The sequence below is a fragment of the Lampetra planeri genome, chromosome 61 (assembly GCF_965212315.1).
Source record: "Lampetra planeri chromosome 61, kcLamPlan1.2.h2, whole genome shotgun sequence".
Classification (NCBI taxonomy): Eukaryota; Metazoa; Chordata; class Hyperoartia; order Petromyzontiformes; family Petromyzontidae; genus Lampetra; species Lampetra planeri.
The window spans coordinates 4,406,157-4,426,646 of NC_136167.1; the positions used below are offsets into that span (position 1 = coordinate 4,406,157).

The 20,490-nt window shown below is 48.1% G+C and overlaps 1 long non-coding RNA gene across 1 annotated transcript; it reads right to left on the reverse strand.

Annotated features, from left to right (window-relative positions):
* Window positions 1-969: 969 nt before the first annotated feature.
* On the reverse strand, window positions 970-10,839 carry LOC144736561 (uncharacterized). The gene is made up of 3 exons (XR_013588772.1): window positions 10,779-10,839; window positions 3,418-3,660; window positions 970-1,086 (listed from the first exon to the last, which is right to left on the reverse strand). It is a non-coding gene; the product is annotated as an uncharacterized LOC144736561 (long non-coding RNA).
* Window positions 10,840-20,490: the final 9,651 nt, after the last annotated feature.

The following is a 20,490-nucleotide window of genomic DNA, read 5'->3' on the forward strand; positions in this document are numbered from 1 at the left end:
TGTGGAGGCAGTAGCAGCAGCGAGGGTTAGTAGATCACACACAGATGGGCTGTGAAATTTCCTGCCTGTGGGTGTTGAGGACGAGACCGTACCCTGGCAAGCCAGCAGATGCCGTACAGCAAATGGGTTCATTTTCATATAATATTTGTTTTATTGTTACCAGGTAAAGCCCACTGAGCTACATAGCTCTTTTTCAGAAGTGACCTGGCTACATATTATAGCTCAACGAAATGGCTGATTGTGTGCAAATGTATAGCAACTCTACATGCGTGATATTGATGATAAATGTGGAGGGAAAACCCGGGGGACTCGGAGAAAAATCCACACAACCACGGGGACAGAGCACTCCAAATATATAGAACCCGCAGGCGAGATGCTATGTTCGGGCATTGAAAAAAAACGTTTCTTTGGTTGAAACTACATTAATCGAAACCTAATTTCCAGCCATTGACTTAACACTATGCCTATACATTTTTTGCTCAAAATTAGCATAAAAACATGAAATCAGTAACCAAAAAAATACAAGAAAAGATACCCCAAAACGTGCTCATGTAACACGTTCAAATCAATAATAACTAACATAAGTCTTTACCGCTTTCAAACTGGACTTCTCCCAGCAGTAGCCACTTTGTGGAAGGGTAGAGAATACATTGCAGCATCGACCCCCGGTATCCTGACAGGTTGATGTTCAGGCTCACCAGACCAGGGGTATTCCGATCCCACCACGTGGACTCGTAGTCCACCACCTGAAGAGAAAACACACGCAGTGTAGTTACCCGGTGCCCGTGTGCCGCACTACCATAGGCTCAAAACACATTTAAACCGAACGTTCGTAGATCGAGGGATACTTGTGCCAGTGATTGGCCTCCAGCCAAACAGAACGCTGGGAACAGACAGAAGTATTGGTACGTGACGTTTCTTTATGATGTGGTGATTTACGGCAGCGGTGCGATGTTAACCGGGCTCCCACCTGCACGAGGTCGTTGATGCTGCTGCCCACACTGCAGGCGACTCGCTCAAACACCCCAATGCCGTCCGTATTGTTGTTGTTGGAGGAGAACGTCAGCTTGCCGAGTAGAGTCTCTCCTGTTACAAACAAAGCCACGGGACGCTTAACCGTGATGCAGCCATCCTGTCCTTACAACGGGTTGCCATCACTCTATGCCTCTCTCAAATTCCTTCTATGTCCCCTACACACGTGTTCTCCTTCATTCCCAATCTTCTCTCTCTGTCCCTCCTTCTCCCTGTGCCCAGTCCTGTTTTAGATATTTCTCCCTCCTTGCCCGCCTCCACTGGGACCAACTTCCCCTGTAAATACGACGATAGATGCCGGACGCTTGTGTTGCGCCCGAAACGTCATGATTTATTTTATTTTATACCTACGTGACTTTACCGAAAGAACCAAAGAGAATGGATTCCTGCAGTCACGAAAGCTTTAAATCAAGATCCATAGATACTACTATAGTCATTAGATACTACTGTAGAATCAGTATTTCTACTATAAAGTTGGTTGATACTACTATAGAGTCGGCAGATACTACAATTGAGTCAGAAGATACTACTACAGTCAGTAGATACCACTACTGTCATTAAATACTACTATAAAGTCAGTAGATACTACTATAGTTAGTAGATACTACTGTATAGTTAGTAGATACTACTACTGTCAGCAGATACTACTACGGTTAGTAAATATTGCTACAGTCAGATACTACTATACAGTCAGTAGATACTAATGTAGAGCCAGTAGATACTACTGTAGATCTAGTAGGTACTACTACGGTCAGTAAATAATTCTACAGTCAGTAGATACTACTATAGTCTGTAGATACTACTGTATAGTTAGTAGATACTACTACTGTCAGTAGATACTACTACGGTTAGTAAATACTACTACAGTCAGTAGATACTACAGTAGAGTTAGTAGTTACTACTATAGTCAGTGGATACTAATATAGTCAGTAGTTACTACTGCAGAGCCGGTAGATATTACTATAGAGTAGGTAGATACTACTATAGAGTCGGTAGATACTACTATAGAGTCAGTAGATAATATTACAGGCAATAGATACCACTATAGTCAGTATACTGCTGTAGGGTCTGTAGATACAACTATAGAGTCAGCAGGTACTATAGAGTTAGTAGTTAATACTTTAGTCAGTGGATACTACTATAGAGTCAATAGATACTATAGATTCAGTAGATATTACCCACGTCCGACCGCATAGCCGCATCTGAGTGAAATTAACCTTCATAGACAGGTTTTAGCCGCACTAACCGAACCCGCGTTTAGTGAGGGGAAACCTGCATTCTGTAGTGCATTACAAGTGGAGATTCTGCATTCCATTGTGTTGTGCAATTCAATTGCAGTCTGTTTACAATTCACGTGGCCCAATGTCATCTTGTTGATGAATCGATGGGCGAATGTTTCAAAAAATACCCACCCCTCTATCCGCCCTGCAGCAACAGCAGCTATGTAAATGGTTCACACTGCAGTTAAGTCTGTGATTGATAGGTCACACGAGGTAGGGACAACTGTGAAAAATATCTTCATAGCTCTTCGGATTTCTCCTTTATCAATACATATTCTGATTCTGTAAAGTATGGGTACCTGCACTCTTCCTTATACGTTTGTCCAGTGTGGAATAGGCCAAAACACACTCGAGAGCGTCCTCTAGTGGAGGTCCTTTCCACCAGCAGTTGCATAGGCGAGCAATTGCAGGGGCTGCGCCTTTACATTCAAGGCAATGGTGCTCGTGTTAACCATAAGCCGAGATTCAAACCCTCGGAGCCCGGCTCTGTAGCTCAGCATTCAAACCACTGCATTCACCACTCCCCTCCCAACAACGACAAAGATCTCCCGTGTAGCCATTAACGGGCTGTTGGGCAAGTGCTGTTAGCGAGTGGCACCTATGATGGCCGGCATGGTGGCACACGAGGGGGTGGGTGACCAGCACCAGTGGAGATGTTTACTACACACTGCACCAGGTACTCATTTGAGGCTGAGTCGACCTACGGTAAGCCCAATACCGGTTCAGATAACAGTCACTGTTTATATTCGCCGTAATCGGTAATCAAACTGGGGTGGCCGGGTTCGTAGCATAGCGCAGTTCCAACCACTGCGCCACCGGTCGCTATTCCCCAAAAAACAAAGACAAAGATCCCCTCTATAGCCCTTAACAGGCTGCAGGGGCAAGTGCTGTTAGTATCGAGTATCATCAGAAACGTTGATTATGAGCAACACCTGTGAAGGCCGGCACTGTGGCACACGTGGAGGGGGGTATGGGGCCCCCACGCCGTGCCCCCCCCCCCTCCAAAATTGCGGGGCCCGGGCCAAATTACGCCCCGATTCGCCATACCCTAGGGACGGCTCTGGTCAGTGCCAAACACACCCGACCATTCCACTTTTGCGGTCACCTTCAAACTCGATCGTGATAGGCACTGCGTGCGAGCCGTCCCAACCAACCCACTCCCGCCCTGCATTCTCCTTCCAGTTGCTGGGTCCGACGACACTATCCACCAGTTGACCTCGGCCTCCGGACAGGATGCCATTGGCATCTGTACTGCCAGTGTAGCCATCGTCGAAGAGAGTCGTCCCGGCCAGGATCTGTCCTTGTGGTGCTGAATACCTCAACACCGTGGCTGAGAGCAGCACACCACCTTAAAGAGTACGACCAAAGAGAGAGTCAAGTTAACAGTTCAGTTTGTCTACACACATTTGTCTCTCCACATAGAAAACAAATAATGAGAGAGTAATGTATGTTCAAATTATTTCACACTGTACGTAGCCAAACCTGCTAATCGGAGGTGCGCGGGAAGGACAAAAAAATGTACGTAGTCGGAAGAAAAAGTGTTCCAGACGGCCGCAGAAGCGCATCTGAAAGTGCATAATGCAGTGACCGTCTTTGTTCGATGGCTGGCCAGAAGCCGCTGTGAAGTACTGTAGATGCATTTCTGGAGCTTCGTAAATTGAAACTTCGTAGATTGAATAACTTAGTACTCTAAGGATGCCTTCCCAGACTTTGTAACTTACCATTTCATACTATAAACACGTCCTACCATTTAGATTGTAAACAAATAAGATTAATATTAAAAATAAAATTTCTTACTGTGCAGTATGAAATAAATACAAAACACTGACAATTAAAAGAAACAGTGAATAAACGTAATTTTATTATTATTTATGTAGCGCTTTAGCTCGACTCATGCATTATTTATTTCTGTATATTTATTACTTTACTGTTAGCTTTCTGTGTAAAATAATCGAAGGTCGTTTTTCAGAAATTTCGTTTAACAAATCGAGGTATTAATGATCTGTATCATTGCCGATTTTCTATTTATAGGGGGAGAGCGTGTCTTCACTCAATGTGGTATTGGAGATAAAACACTTGGATTGCCTTATTTAAAAAAACACAGGCAACTCTGCACGTTCCGTAGTAATAACAACATCGTGGTGCGTGGCCTTACACGTCTAAACATATAAACTACACTTTTCACTTAAACTAAACTATTTTATTTGACCAGGTAAGACCCACTGAGCTATGTAGCTTTTTTAGAAGTGACCTAGCCACAAATGATAAACGAAATGGCTTATTATCATCACTTAGATATTTATAGCAGAAGCCAAATACTCTAGACGCGTGATGTTGGTTCTAAATGAGAGAAAACCCGGAGGACGCGGAGAAAAATCCATGCGACCACGGGGAGAAAGAGACATGCACACCAAATATACAGCAGACATCGTCATGGTAGGAATCGTGACCCACAGCCTCCGCGTACGAGGCGAGGGAGCTAACGTCCCGCCACCATGGCGCCCCATATTTAATAGCTAGGCTATTAACAAATCATATAATAGGATTATTTAATGTATTTTAATACATATTTAACTAATATTATGATTGTCATTATGTACATTAATGCATTATGTATGAATTGGTATCTTTTGAAATTACCTTGGGATTTTTTTAGATCACAAGGTTTATTCTTTGAACATTCATCAGTTGTGTTTTGTTGTCTCAGTTAATTCAAGGTTCTTGGTCGAGTTTTGTAATCGACCGATTTGAGGGCGACCCCCACAGGAAGAAGAATAAATATTAATCATGACAATGTATACAAATACAGTATTAACTTAAAGAACAAACACTTGCAATGTTTTAATGCTAGTGTTAAAATCTAACCTATAAACGTCACTTTTTGTCTGTCCATCTGTCCGTCTGTCCGTCTGTCCGTCTGTCCGTCTGTCCGTCTGTCCCTCTGCGTACGCTCGCTTGCGAGGGATTTGGCGCTCGGGCCGTGGGGTTTAGGAAGAAAATTTTTTGCAGGTGGGCACGCCCCCGGCCCCGCGGTGAACGTAGGCATTTCCGATTTTTCGTCCGTCGCCTTTAAATCGGTCCGATTATCGATTTTGTGCGATTTCTCTTTATTTATTTATTTACTATTGCCGACCGGCGCGGACCACGGCGGTTGCCCCTGGCAACGGCCAGCGACGCCTTCGCTGCGGGGTGGACGCAATTTTTAATTCCCGTTAAAAATATGCACACGCATTAACACGCGACGCTGAGGTAAATACATCAAAGTTTCACGTCCTCTTCACTCCCCCCCCCCACTCCAGTGTGCGCAATTACTATTATAGGGTCTGCAGATAATACAATTATAGCGATTAGACAGTATTATTCTAGCGCGGGGGGGGAGGCGACCCCAATACCCAGCCTCGGCCGGCTGGGCAATCTAGGCGAGGCCGGAGGCTCTGCACAGTACTAGGCCTCGTCACCCCACACGTGTCAGGCGAGCACTTTGCGCTATAAACTCGATATACCCAGCGTTGCCCGGGTGAAAAATACATTTAAAAACTTCTGAAAAATATAAAACATAACATACCAATGAAAATACAACTGTGTAATTACTTTTAAACCCGACGCGCCAGGAATCGATTCTCTGAATCGCGCAAAGGAATCGATGGTTGTAGATTAATTTAGAATCGCCCTGTTAGAGTCGATATAAACTGCTACGAATGGGAAATATCCGGCGTTGACCGGGGCAAAAATATAATTAAAAACTCCTGAAAACTTTCAAACATAACATACCAATGCAAATAAAACTCTCTAATTAAAAATGTAGCCCAAGCGCGAAAAGAAGCGAATCTTTCCAATCGTTGCGAAGGAATCAAGGGTTGTAGATTACTTTAGAATCGCCCTATTCCCTTTTCAACAAACTGCGTGTCGCAGACACACACATTCCCACATTTTGCTTTTACATTTAACATACAAAACGTCAGCATGTACTGCTGTCATCATAGGCAAAAATATATACACCCTCACCACTCTCCCTCACCACTCTCCCTCACTCACCCTCACCACTCACCACTTACTATCACTCACCACTCACACTCACCACTCACCATCACTCACCCTCACCACTCACCCTCACCACTCACCCTCACCACTCACTCACCCTCACTACTCACCCTCACCACCACTACTCACCCTCTCCACTCACCCTCAGCACTCACCACTCAACCTCACCTTCATCACTCACCCTCACCACTCACCACTCTCACAACTCACCCTCACCACTCACCCTCACCATTCACCACTCACCCTCACCACTCACCCTGACCACTCACCCTCACCACTCACCATACACCCTCACCACTCACCGCTCTCCCTCACCCTTACCGCTCACCACTCACCCTCACCACTCACCATCACTGTGGTGGTGGTACCTGCTATCATGACAGTAGTACAAGCTGATGTTTGGTATGTGTAATGTCAAAATCTAAATTAGTGAATGTGTGTGTCTGTAAGAAATGTTAAGCATACTTGGCGACACGTAAGCAAGTTTTTTTTTAAAATGGGAATAGGGTGAGTGGTGGTGGTGAGGGTGAGTGGTTAGGATGAGTGGTGATTGGTGAGGGTGTGATTGGTGAGGATGAGTGGTGAGTGGTCAGGGTGAGGGTGAGTGGTGAGCAATGAGATGAGTGGGGGTGAGTGGTGAGTGGGCAGGGTGAGTAGTGAGGGTGAGTGGTGAGCGTCAGTGGTGAGCGTGACTGGTGAGTGGTGAGGGTGAGTGGTGAGGGAGAGTGGTGAGGGTGAGTGGTGAGGGTGAGTAGTGAGTGGTGAGGGTTAGTGGTAAGTGGTGAGGGTCAGTGGTGATTGTTGAGGGTGTGATTGGTGAGGATGAGCGGTGAGTAGTGAGGGTGAGTGGTGAGGGTGAGTGGTGAGGGTGAGTGGCAGTTGTGAGTGGTGATTAGTGAGGGGTGAGCGTGAGTGGTGAGTGGTGAGGGTGAGCAGTGAGGGTGAGTGGTGATTGGTGAGGATGAGTGGTGAGTGGTGAGCGGTGAGGGTGAGTGGTTGTTGTGAGGGTGAGTGGTGAGGGTGAGTGGTGAGGGTGAGTGGCAGTTGTGAGTGGTGATAGGTGAGCGGTGAGGGGTGAGTGGTGAGTGGTGAGCGTGAGTGGTGAGGGTGAGTGCTGAGGGTGAGTGGTGAGGGTGAGTGCTGAGTGGTGAGGGTGAGAGAGTGGTTAGTTTTAAGGGTGAGTGTTGAGGGTGAGTGGTGAGGTTGAGTGGTAAGGGTTAGTGGAGAGTGGTGATTGGTCAGTGGTGATTGGTCAGGATGAATGGTGAGTAGTGAGGGTGAGGTTGAGTGGTGAAGTTGAGTGGTAAAGGTGAGTGGTGAGGGTGAGTGGTGGTTGTGACGGTGAGTGGTGAGTGGTGAGGGTGAGTCGTGAGGGTGAGTGGTGAGGCTGAATGGTGAGGGTGAATGCTGAGAGTGAGTGGTGAGTGGTGAGGGAGAGTGGTGAGGGTGAGGGGTGAGTGGTGAGGGTGAGTGGTGACGAAGAGTGGTGAGGTTGAGTGGTGAGTAGTAAGGGTGAGTGGTGATGGTGAGGGTTAGTGGTGAGGGTGAGTGGTAAGGGTGAGTGGTGAGGGTTAGTGGTGAGGGTGAGTGGTCAGGGTGAGTGGTGAAGGTGAGTGGTGAGGATGAGTGGTGAGTGGTGAGGGTGAGTGGTTGTTGTGAGGGTGAGTGGCAGTTGTGAGTGGTGATGGGTGAGTGGTGAGCGTGAGTGGTGAGGGTGAGTGGTGAGGGTGAGTGCTGAGTGCTGAGGGTGAGTGGTGAGAGAGTCGTTAGTTTTGAGGGTGAGTGGTGAGGTTGAGTGGTGAGGGTTAGTGGAGAGTGGTGAGTGGTGATTGGTCAGTGGTGATTGGTCAGGATGAATGGTGAGTAGTGAGGGTGAGGTTGAGTGGTGAGGTTGAGTAGTGAGGGTGAGTGGTGAGGGTGAGTGGTGGTTGTGACGGTGAGTGGTGAGTGGTGAGGGTGAGTCGTGAGGGTGAGTGGTGAGGCTGAATGGTGAGGGTGAATGGTGAGAGTGAGTGGTGAGGGTGAGTGGTGACAAAGAGTGGTGAGGTTGAGTGGTGAGTAGTAAGGGTGAGTGGTGATGGTGAGGGTTAGTGGTGGGGGTGAGTGGTAAGGGTGAGTGGTGAGGGTTAGTGGTGAGGGTGAGTGGTCAGGGTGAGTAGCGAGGGTGAGGGTGAGTGGTGAGCGGTGAGGGTGAGTGGTTGTTGTGAGGGTGAGTGGCAGTTGTGAGTGGTGATGGGTGAGTGGTGAGTGGTGAGCGTGAGTGGTGAGGGTGAGTGGTGATGGTGAGTGCTGAGTGGTGAGGGTGAGTGGTGAGAGAGTCGTTAGTTTTGAGGGTGAGTGGTGAGGTTGAGTGGTGAGGGTTAGTGGAGAGTGGTGAGTGGTGATTGGTCAGTGGTGATTGGTCAGGATGAATGGTGAGTAGTGAGGGTGAGGTTGAGTGGTGAGGTTGAGTGGTGAGGGTGAGTGGTGATGGTGAGGGGTGAGTGGTGAGGGTGAGTGGTGAGGGTGAGGGGTGAGTGGTGACGGGTGAGTGGTGAGGGTGAGTGGTCAGTGGTGAGGGGTCAGGGTTAGTGGTGAGGGTGAGTGGTGAGGGTGAGTGGTGAGGGTGAGTGGTGAAGCTGAATGGGGAGGGTGAATGGTGAGAGTGAGTGGTGAGTGGTGAGGGAGAGTGGTGAGGGTGAGTGGTGATGGTGAGGGGTGAGTGGTGAGGGTGAGTGGTGAGGGTGAGGGGTGAGTGGTGAGGGGTGAGTGGTGAGGGGTGAGTGGTGAGGGTGAGTGATGACGAAGAGTGGTGAGGTTGAGTGGTGAGTAGTAAGGGTGAGTGGTGATGGTGGGGGTTAGTGGTGAGGGTGAGTGGTCAGTGGTGAGGGGTCAGGGTTAGTGGTGAGGGTGAGTGGTGATGGTGAGGGGTGAGTGGTGAGTGGTGAGGGTGAGTGGTGAGTAGTGACGATGAGTGGTGAGGGAGAGTGGTGAGGGAGAGGGGTGAGGGTGAGTGTTTAGGGTGAATGATGAGGGTGAGTGGTGAGGTTGAGTTGTGAGGTTAAGTGGTGAGGGTGTGTGGTAAGGGTGAGTGGGGAGGGTGAGTGCTGAGGGTGTGGTGAGAGTGAGTGGTGAGGGTGAGTGGTGAGGGTGAGTGGTTAGGATTTGTGATGATGGTGAGTGGTGAGGGTGAGTGTTGATTTTGAGGGTGAGTGGTGAATAGTAAGGGTGAGTGGTGAGAGTGAGTGGTGAGGGTAAGGGTGAGTGGTGAGTAGGAAGGGTGAGTGGTGAGTGGGGAGGGCGAGTGGTCAGGGGTGAGGGTTAGTGGTGAGGTTGAGTGGTGAGTAGGAAGGGTGAGTGGGGAGGGTGAGTGGTCAGTGGTGAGGGGTCAGCGTTAGTGGTGAGGGTGAGTGGTGAGGGTGAGTCGTGAGGGTTAGTGGTGAGGGGTGATTGGTGGTGGTGAGGGTGAGTGGTGAGGGTGAGTGGTGAGGGTGAGTGGTGAGCGTGAGTGGTGAGGGTGAGTGGTGAGGGTGAGTGGTGATGGTGAGTAGTGAGGGTGAGTGGTGAGGGTAAGTGGTGATGGTGAGGGGTGATTGGTGAGGGTGAGTGGTGACGAAGAGTGGTGACGTTGAGTGGTGAGTAGTAAGGGTGAGTGGTGAGGGTGAGGGTTAGTGGTGAGGGTGAGTGGTTAGGGTTTATGGTCATGGTGAGTGGTGAGGATTAGTGGTGAGGGTGAGTGGTGAGGGTGAGTGGTGAATGGTGAGGGTAAGTGGTGATGGTGAGTAGTGAGGGTGAGTGGTTCGGGGTGAGTGGTGGGGATGAGTGGTGAGGGTGAGTGGTGAATGTGAGTAGTAAGTAGTGAGGATGAGTGGTGAGGGTGATTAGTGAGTAGTGAGGGTGAGTGGTGAGGGGGATTAGTGAGTAGTGAGGGAGAGGGTGAGTGGTGAGTGGTGAGGCTGAATGGTCAGGGTGAATGGTGAGAGTGAGTGGTGAGTGGTGAGGCTGAATGGTCAGGGTGAATGGTGAGAGTGAGTGGTGAGGGTTAGTGGTGAGAGTGAGTGGTGAGGGTGTGTGGTCATTGGTGATTGGTGAGTGGTGAGGGTGAGTGGTGAGGGTGAGTGGTGAGGGTGAAGGAGATTGGTGAGTGGTGAGTTGTGGTGGTGAATAGTGAGGGTGAGTAGTGAGTGGGAGTGGTGAGGATGAGTTGTGAGGGTGAGTTGTGAGTGGTGAGTGGTGAAAGGTATTGTCAAAGCCCACCGGGCTTTGACAATACCTTAGTATCTGTGTATATATGTAAGGTTATTAAGAAATATATTTTACACCCGGGCAACGCCGGGTACTTCTGCTAATAAATTATATAACTCTGTGTTATGACTTTTTGGACACCCTGTATATCCACACTATGGGCGTCTGCTGCAATACAATACGCCAGCACAGTGTCCTTACCTTGACAAGAGAAAGCCAAACAGAGGAGCAGTCTCGGCACAGCAATGCAATGTGCCATGATTCCGTCTGCAATAGCAGAAGTATCACCTGCAGTTTATATATAGAGAGAGAACTATTGGTGTTGAGATGGGGGAGTGGTTTATATTCTTAGCATACCGGTCGAGTCAGCTCTGCCAATAGCCACGTTGATATGTTTACACTCAGTTACAACACTCCTACATCCTCTTCAAGGCAGTACCTATATCAACATCTTCCCTGGCAACCTCGTGGCGAACAGCAATAAACAGCAGACGAGTCGTCCCTTCACATTATTTGTGCCTAAATCTCCGGGTTCCCAACACGAAGTAGGAATTAAAACGTTTGTATTGCTTATTCTTTACAACGCAACAAGAACCCGGTACAAGGCATTAACTGCAACAAAGGGAGGGATGGGGGTACAAAAAGTCCGTGGAATACGAAAGCCCCAACTCAGCACTCACGGGTCCAAAGATGGGGAGAAATTGGGTTCACTGCCCCACACACATGGGGACTACGAGTAAGAGTACCGTTTTTCATACGGAGAGGGGAAAACAAGGGAATAGGGACAAAAGAGGAACAAAGGTGTGGGAGCCAGCATGCGTCGAATGAGCTTATCATCAGCAATAGTACCGTGGGGCAGTGACCAACTCCCGTTTATCCTCTGAAGTAGTGCGCGCTGGGACATATATATGTGTAGGACTCGTACTCGGGTTGTCTTTCCGTTCGCTTTATTCACACTTAGAGTTCACCTCCTCATCGTCACCGCTCCGTGTCTCTCTGTTCGCTCCGTTCCACCGTCCGTCCTTAACGACACTCCCTGCTCCGTTCGCTCACTCCGCTCCGCGATTCCGCTCCGCTCTCTCTCCGTCTCTCCCAAGGTCTGTATACTCCGCTGCTACCCTACTCTAGACCCTACAGATGCATGGCTACCACTGTTACCGCACACCGTGTTCTCTCTATCTACTGCTACCCTACTCTCTGTGTTCTCTATCACTGTTACCGTACTCTCTGCTCTCTCTATCACTGACTCTCTGCTCTCTCTATCACTGTTACCCTTATCGTATCTCCCTACTTACTCCTGCTCCTCTCTTCCCCGGGCACCATCACTCCAGCACCCCATCGCTCCAGCTCCCACCAAGACTCCGACCAAGACTCCCGTCTCTCTGTTACGTTGTCCCTTTTATCCCGCACCAATTAGTCCCTATTAATTATCTCACCCCCCGATTACCTCTCGCCCCCCAGGCCCCCAGCCACACGTGGCCTTGTTGTTCCCGCCTGGGCAACGCCAGTCATTAAGCCCTCACCCTCTTAGCCAATCACCGGCCTGTATCCCTGGTTACCCTTAACACCTGTTACGCCACTTAATGGCGTTTCCCTCATGCCTCAGCAACAACAACATCGTCCTCAAATACCCCCCCCCCCCCCACTGTACACTGCTCTCTTGCATAGCAACAGCGCAAGAGAATGCGTGGCGCGCCATATTCCAAGTCCTACATATGTATTATTAACAAAAGGCAAGCCCGATACAACAACGCCGAAAGGTTCCGGTGAATGGGTACAGAACATCCGCGGTAATCCATTCCGGTGCGACGGACGCACACGGAAGGGTGGAGGAAAGGAGGGACGTAGGGCCCCTGCTGCCTCAGCCCAGTGGGGACCTCGCGTTGGGGAGGACGATGAAGATTTAAAAGGGGAAGGAAAAAATGAGAGGGGAGAAATAACCAACATGCCAAGGGAAGGGGGGGCAAGATTAGGGGGAGAAGGAGGAACAAAGAAAAAACCTAGACATCAAATAACATACATGCGTTTTCACGTAGTCTTTCACAACACATGTTTTCCACAATAGATGTTTTGGGGTTAGAATTATGTTGATGTTGATCAAAATAATGATATTGATTAACTGTGAATAACCCAACCAAGAATGGAAATCTATTGTAATGTAGATGAATACATTAACCCCCCCTCCCTTCCTGATTGGCTCACAAATGACGACATCACATGTATCCCTCTTATATAGAACCCAACCAGGAAGATTTTTCCACAACTCTAGCTGTCGCCTGATGAGGCTGGTTGTAATTACCGGTGAAACGTCGTACTCGAATTGTAAATGTTGTGGGTTTACTCTGCAACATACCGGTGTGCTGAGCTAGTAACTAATTGGTATGTTTTGTTCATGTGACAAACCTTACTAATTGGCTTTGTTGGGTGGTGGTGGGTTTAATGACACAGTTATATTTATGCGATCTAACCCAAAACAACTATATTATGAACATACATGCGGCTAGTGGGCTTACAAGGTGGCCTTCCACCACTCCTAATTCCGCTCCCGCTTGTGCGCGCTCGACTTTTAACAGGATGTTTGGTTTCAGGCCCCTCAGTGTTACTTCGATTGAAGTGATTGGGCTTCATGCCGCATACACCGGGGATTCTGTCGCTGTTAACAGAGGTCAGGTGAAGAGTCCCGAGCTCATCATAACATTCTTGGCAGGGAGAGGACAAAGGCAATCGAGGCATTTCCACACTGCCCCAACTGGGATTCAATGACTAAGTCGCAAAGGGATGGACTGGCGGTGAAGAACAACGAAACTCAACCAACATGGGCCCAACGCTGAGCCCGAGAAGGAAAAAAAACTCTAAGGACTTCTGGTGAAGTGAGAGCGCACCCATTGAGGTCAGGCCTTGTTTTACTTATCGCAACAAATCTCAACCAAGAGGGGCTCAAAAGGAACGGACAGTTGTAGTGGTGGAGAAAAATAATTAAAGGATTGAAGAACCGCATTTGCAGTACCCTGGCCAAATCCGCTGCCCTAAGGACACGCATCGCCAGGGCACCGATGTCGCAGAACCAGCCTATCCCGCACCCCCATCGGTGGCTAGGAGATGTTAACTGCCTCGCCTGGTATGCAGGATGTCGTGGGTTTTATCCTGACCCTGAAGCATGTTGTATATGTGCAGTTAGCATGTTCTCCACGTGGTCGCGTTTATTTTTCTCCAGGTCCTCCGGTTTTTCTCCTCAACATTTAGAAACATTTGGCTGCTATACATTTGCACGTAATAAGCTACTTCGTTGAGCTATCATTCGTGACAGGTCCCTTATGAAAAGAGCTATACAACTCAGTGACCCTTACCTGCTAAAATATAAAATAGTTTTGTTTTAGTTAAGTTTATCGGCTGATGGGCCCCCGCCTCCACAACGCCAAGTCAGAGTTGTCTTTTGGTCCCCTTCAGGCCTTGCAGTATCTCCTTGCAGAATCTCCTTGCTGAATCTCCTGCACATCTTTGCTTCCCAATGCCTCATCCTGCACCAGGAAATCCAGTCTCCTCCCACAACTAAAAAAACTATACACTATTTATATTTTTATACTCTTTGGTTTTTTCGGTAAAGTCACGTAGAGAGAAAAATAATAGATCATGACGTTTCGAACGCAACACAAGCAACCGTCTTCAGGTGAGAGAGGGTTTTTTTGGGTTAGATCGCGTAAATATATAATGCCACAACATTTTAAATCTGAGTACGACCAGGTAAGGTGACCTGACCACAAATGGCAGCTTAACGAAGTGGTATATCACGTGGAAATGCATAGCAGACAAATACTCTAAGCATATGATGTTAATTCTAAATGTGGAGCTTGACCCGGTAAAGCATCTGTGGACGTATCTCATCCCCCCACCAGGTCCCTGTGCAGAGGCAGGAGAATATCCTCATGTCCGTGGGGGTTAAATGAGGAGCAATGAATACGCGATTGCGATCCAGTCGGACACCCTTCCCTCTTGCTGCCCTCGCAGCCTTCAATACCTCAAAAGCGTCATGGCGGGTCGCAAACAGGATCAACAGGAAGCCAGGTCTCGGTATATTAGTCTCCATCAATATTCGAATAAATGCCTCCGCCATGGAAACGTGGATTTTTCACCACTGGCCTTTCAAGGGGCTGTGAACAGGAGATGAGCACATATGCTTCTGTGATCGATCTGACGTTTGAATGATTCGAATCAAGATTAACTTCTCGAGTGACTAAACGCTAAAACGAATTCGAGTAGTTTGTCTCTACCAACCACTGGTGGTTGAGTGAGTAAGTGGGTAAGAGAGTGACCGTTTGAGTGAATAGATGGGTGGGTTAGTGAGTGACTGGGTGAGCGAAGGTGTCGCGGTGAACGCGCTGCACTATGAATCCCCCGAGCACAGTTCAATTCTCGCTCACAGCCAACACCGGTGATGATTATATGAATCGCTCCTGGGCACTCCCCTAGGTCGACTCAGCATCAATTGAATACCTGGTGCGGTGTGTAAACATCGCCACTGCGGAGACAAAGGCGACCGGGCGTGGTGCTCGCCACCCCACCCACCCGCTCATGTGCTGTGCCGGCCTTCATAGGTGCTCGCCCTTTCTTTGTTATTGAGTGAGTGAGTGAATGATAGAATGACTAGGTGAGCGAGTGATTGGGTCAATGAGTGAGCAGGTCGGTGACCTGCAGTGTGGTGAGTGGGTGAGCTGATGAATGACTGGAGTGATAACGGCACAATTCTGAGTAGTCGAGCTAGCGCTCTGCATTGCAAGTCCACTGTGCTAACCACGACACCAAAGATTCCAACAATGTTCCGACTGCGTGATTGCAAGTTACCGACTTGGATGTACGCATGCGAAAAAACCCTGGCATCACCACCAGTCAGTGGCCGTTGTTAAAGATTCCGTGGCATTATTCTCAAGAGTTAAGCCATTGTGTGCCAGTGTTTTTGTCTCAAATTGCTCAAAGTAAAACATTTACCGTACTGCATATATTACACCACAAATGACTCAATTAGGATCAAAGACAAATATCCCCAGTAGAGCCTTTAACATGCTGTTGGGACAATTGCTGTTAGCAAGCACCTATCAGTTGGGATCGCACGCCACTGCAGAAATTATTCCCCCCTCTTGCGAAAACCTTGGCAGGACCCTCTTGCAAGTGAGTCTTGAGACTCACTGAGGTTTTATGATCATATTGATAGTATCGTATCACTTTTATCTTTTCAGAGATATTAAACCGTGGATTTTACAACATTGAATCAGCGTTTGAAAAGACAGCCTGTGGATAGAAATCAGTGAGCTATCAGTACTGTAATTGGATCACCGTGAAAAGTGAACTGAAACCTATTCTTTTACACATTTTTTCAAAACATGTTTGGTTCATAAACTGAAATGGGTGTGACGCACCTGTAGGTCATTTTACTGACATTACCCAGTACGTGTGAGAAGGGCATGAAGTAGGGGGGGGGGGGTAAGAGGGCATTGGCAATTTTCTCCGGGCCTCTGATCCAAAGACCAAGGTGGTGGAGGGGAGGGTGCCAATCAATGCACTTGCTGTTTTACGCGTAACATTTTGGCTGCCCTGGACATTGCATAAGACAAAGGCCGCATTTTCAATGTGCACCGTATATAGCCAACCGTGCTATTCGGACGTGCGGGGGAAGGACAACAAACTGGACACAAAAAGCAGTTCTAAAGAAATTAGTTTTCAAATCAGATTTAAAAGTGTACAGCTCCAGTGGATTCCTAATATCATAAGGAAGAGCATTTCATATGAATCTCATTTGCTCATTTGTGATGACATCACATTTTTCCCTCTATTTCAGTCCGAAACTGGGGGAGGATTTATCCACAACTCTGGCTGTCGCATAACGCTAGTTGTAATCACTGGCGATACATCATGGTACTCAAATTGTAAATGTTAATGGGATTACTCTCCAACACACCAGTGTACTGAACTCGTAACGAATTAGCATGTTTTGTTTACGTGACAAATCTTACTAATTGGCATGTCGGATGGTGGTGGGTTTAACGACATATTTATATTTACGTGATCTAACGAAACCCCTCACCCCGCCCTCTATTGTAATAAAGCTCGTTGAGGCGACTTCTGGAATCCGTCTTTTATTCAACTTATGTTACAGTTTACTTCACGCTGCTGATAGGCAGCGTGAGAGGGACAGATAGAGAGAGAGACGCACTGCCACGTGACAACTCGGAGCCCCGCTCCCGCGTGGCCTCCTTCCTCTGTTCGTTCCCGTTCTGACCACGTGTCGTTCGTCTCCACCCCTATTTAATACCCGGGTCACGTGGTACGTTTCCGCCAATCCTCGTTAGCCTGCATGGAATCTTCCAGGCTCCCTCGTCAGCTCCCGGGACCACGCCCCTGACTCATCTCCCCATTGGCTGTGGCCAAGGCCAGCAGAACCAATCTTTATAGCTGTCACCTTTCCATCACGTCAGGGCCATGCCCCTAGGCTTCCCCCCATTGGCTGTAAACCAGGACCGGCAGAGCCAATCACCATGATGAGTTGTGATACGTCAGTGAGCCGGATATATCCTCATATTACACTATTATGAATAATATTAGTCTCGAACGCCTACGTGTTAAACTGCACACAATGGACTACCCATTTAAAATTATTGTTAATCTGAAAATAACACTGTCAAGCAGTCGGTGTGTGTGTTAAGATGTATAAAGCTGCATTAATAATCAGGGTGGCCTACCAGATTTGAACCATGAACCTTCGTAGCATGCAGCGAATGCGATAGCGTTGAGCCATGTTCGTGCTGAGCCATTTTAGTGAGTGACTGGGTGAGCGATAGTTTAGCGGTTAACGCGCTGCATTATGAATCCGCTGAGAAGAATTCAATTCTCGCTCACTGCCACATAGGTGATGATTATCTTAATCGGTCCTGGGCATCCCCTAGGTCGACTCAGCCTAAAATGAGTACCTGGTGCAGTGTGTAAACATCGCCACAAGGGAGACAAAGGCAACTAGGCATGGTGCTGGCCACCCACCCGCTCATGTGCCGTGCTGGCCTTCATAGGTGCTCGCCCTTTCTTTGTCTTTGAGTGAGTGAATGATAGAATGACTAGGTGAGCTAGTGACTGGGTGAGTGAATGAGCGGGTCAGTGACCTGCAGTGTGGTGTTTGGGTGAGCTGGTGAGTGACTGGAGTGCATCAGTGAGTGGCCGGATCATTAATCACCCCAACTGCTACTTTACTGGAATTGATAAACACGTTCTCAGAATCCTTTACCGGTTCTGAATGTCACCAACCCGTTGCAGGTGGAATTTGAGTTATGAATGCGCCAATTGTCACGCGAGAAAATGCAAACCGAGTAGTCGAGCCAGCACTCTGCATTTCAAGTCCACTGTGCTAACCACGACACCAAAGATTTCAACAATGTTCCGACTGCGTGACTGCAAGTAACCCACTTGGATGTACGCATGCGAAAAAGCCCTGGCATCATCACCAGTCAGTGGCCGTTGTTAAAGATTCCGTGGCATTATTCGCAAGAATTAAGCCATTGTGTGCCAGTGTTTTTTTTCTTCTTGGTTCTTTCGGTAAAGTCACGTAGAAGGGAAGTAATAAAATAATAAAAATAAAACATAATAAATTTCTAAAAGTCTAAAATATACATTACTGTAAATATTACACCACAAATGACTAAATTAGGATCAAAGACAAATATCCGCAGTTTAACCTTTAACAGACTGTTGGGACAAGTGCTGTTAGCGAGCACCTATCAGTTGGGATCGCACACTGCTGCAGCAATTATATTCCCCTCTTGTGAAAACCTTGGCAGGACCCTCTTGCAAATGAGGCTTGAGACTCACTGAGGCTTTAGGGTCATATTGATAGTATTGCATCACTTTAATATTTTTTGGAGATGTGAAACCGTGGCTTTTACAACATTGAATCAGCCTTTGACAAGACATCCTGTGGATATAAATCAGTGAGCTATCTGGATTGTAATCGGATCACCATGAACTTAAAACTATTCTGTTACACATTTTTTCAAAACATGTTTGGTTGAAAAACTGAAATGGGTGTGACGCATCTGTAGGTTATTTTACTGACATTACCCAGTACGTGTGAGAAGGGCATGAAGTAGTGGGGGAGGGGGAGAGGGCATTGGCAATTTACTCCGGGCCTCTGATCCAAAGACCAAGGTGGTGGAGGGGAGGGGGCCAATCTATGCACCTGCTGTTTTACGCGTAACATTTTGTCTGCCCTGGACATTGCATAAGACAAAGACCGCGTTTTCAATGCGCACCATATATAGCCAACCGTGCTACTCGGACGTGCGGGGGAAGGACAACAAACTGAACACAAAAAGCAGTTCTAAAGAAATTCGTTTTCAAATCAGATTTAAAAGTGCATAGCTCCAGTGGCTTCCTAATATCAGAAGGAAGAGCGTTTTGTATTAATCTAATTTGCTCATAAGTGATGACATCACATTTTCCCCTCTGTTTCAGACCGAAACAGGAGGAGGATTTCTCCACAACCCTGGCTGTCGCATAACGCTGGTTGTAATTTCTAGCGAAACATCACGGTACTCGAATTGTAAATGTTAATGGATTCCTCTCCAACACATCAGTGTGCTGAACTAGTAACGAATTAGCATGTTTTGTTTACATGAAAAACCTACTAATTGGCATGTCGGATGGTGGTGGGTTTAACGAGATATGTATATTTATGTGATCTAACGAACCCCCCCCCCCTACTCTATTATGGATGATATTAATCTCGAACGCCTACGTGTTAAACTGCACACAATGGAATACCCATTTAAAATGATTGTGAATCTGAAAATCCCACTGTCAAGCAGACGGTGCGTGTTTTAGGGTCTATAAAGCTGCATTAATAATCAGGGTGGCCAACCAGATTTGAACCATGAACCTTGGTAGCATGCGGCGAATGCGATAGCGTTGAGCCATGTTAGTGCTGAGCCATTTTAGTGAGTGACTGGGTGAGCAATAGTTCAGCGGTTAACGTGCTGCACTATGAATCCGCTGAGAAGAGTTAAATTCTCGCTCACTGCCACATAGGTGATGATTATCTGAATCGGTCCTGGGTATCCCCTGCATACTTTTCCTCCACTCTCCTGGAATCACATGGAAATCCAAGGATCTTCTGGAAAACAATCAAAAGTATCAAAAAGGCATCTAACACAGATGTAATGCGAGCAAGAACGGGGTGCGTGCTGACCTCCGCGCCGCTCACACGCGCCGGGGTATTGGGAAGCAGAGCGTGTGGGAGGAGCCACTGCTCACCTCACTCCAATGGGAGCAGGGTGAGCGGGAGGGCGGAGGTGGAGGCAGGGGAGAAGGTGGAGTTTGGGTCACGTGAGAAAGGGGGATATAAGAAGAGAGCCGGAAGAGGAGGAGTGAGGAGAAGAGAGTGAACTACGGAGGAAGCCACGCTGGTGGTGGAGGGAGTAGTGGCGCCATTGCCACGTGGTCGGGGACCATAGGCGGGCTGCGGTCTTGAGTGCGCGGGGTGCGGCCAGGCCAGCAGAGCGTGCGAGATAGCACAGGAGACAGAGAGGGCCAGCAGAGTGTGCGGAGACATCGTATGTGGAAGAGTGTCCTTTATTACACTGGTGTCAGAAGTGAACCAAGATGTCTAAGCATCTTAAGAAGAAGAACGTACCTGCACTATCCTCGGACGACGAAGACGGGCTTCAAATTGAGGCGGCGTTCTCGACGATGGAAGGAGGGGGCGAAGTGCGGACGGGCGACACGCCGGGGGTACAAGAAATCGTGGGTGCGGCAGGGCCGTCTGCTTCGACGGGCGCCGAGGAAGGCTGGCGGCACGTGACGGCTCAATTTGAGTTGCTGCGGGCCACGCTGACACAACTGTGCGCCCTGGTGACGACGACGGCGAGGCCGGATCGCC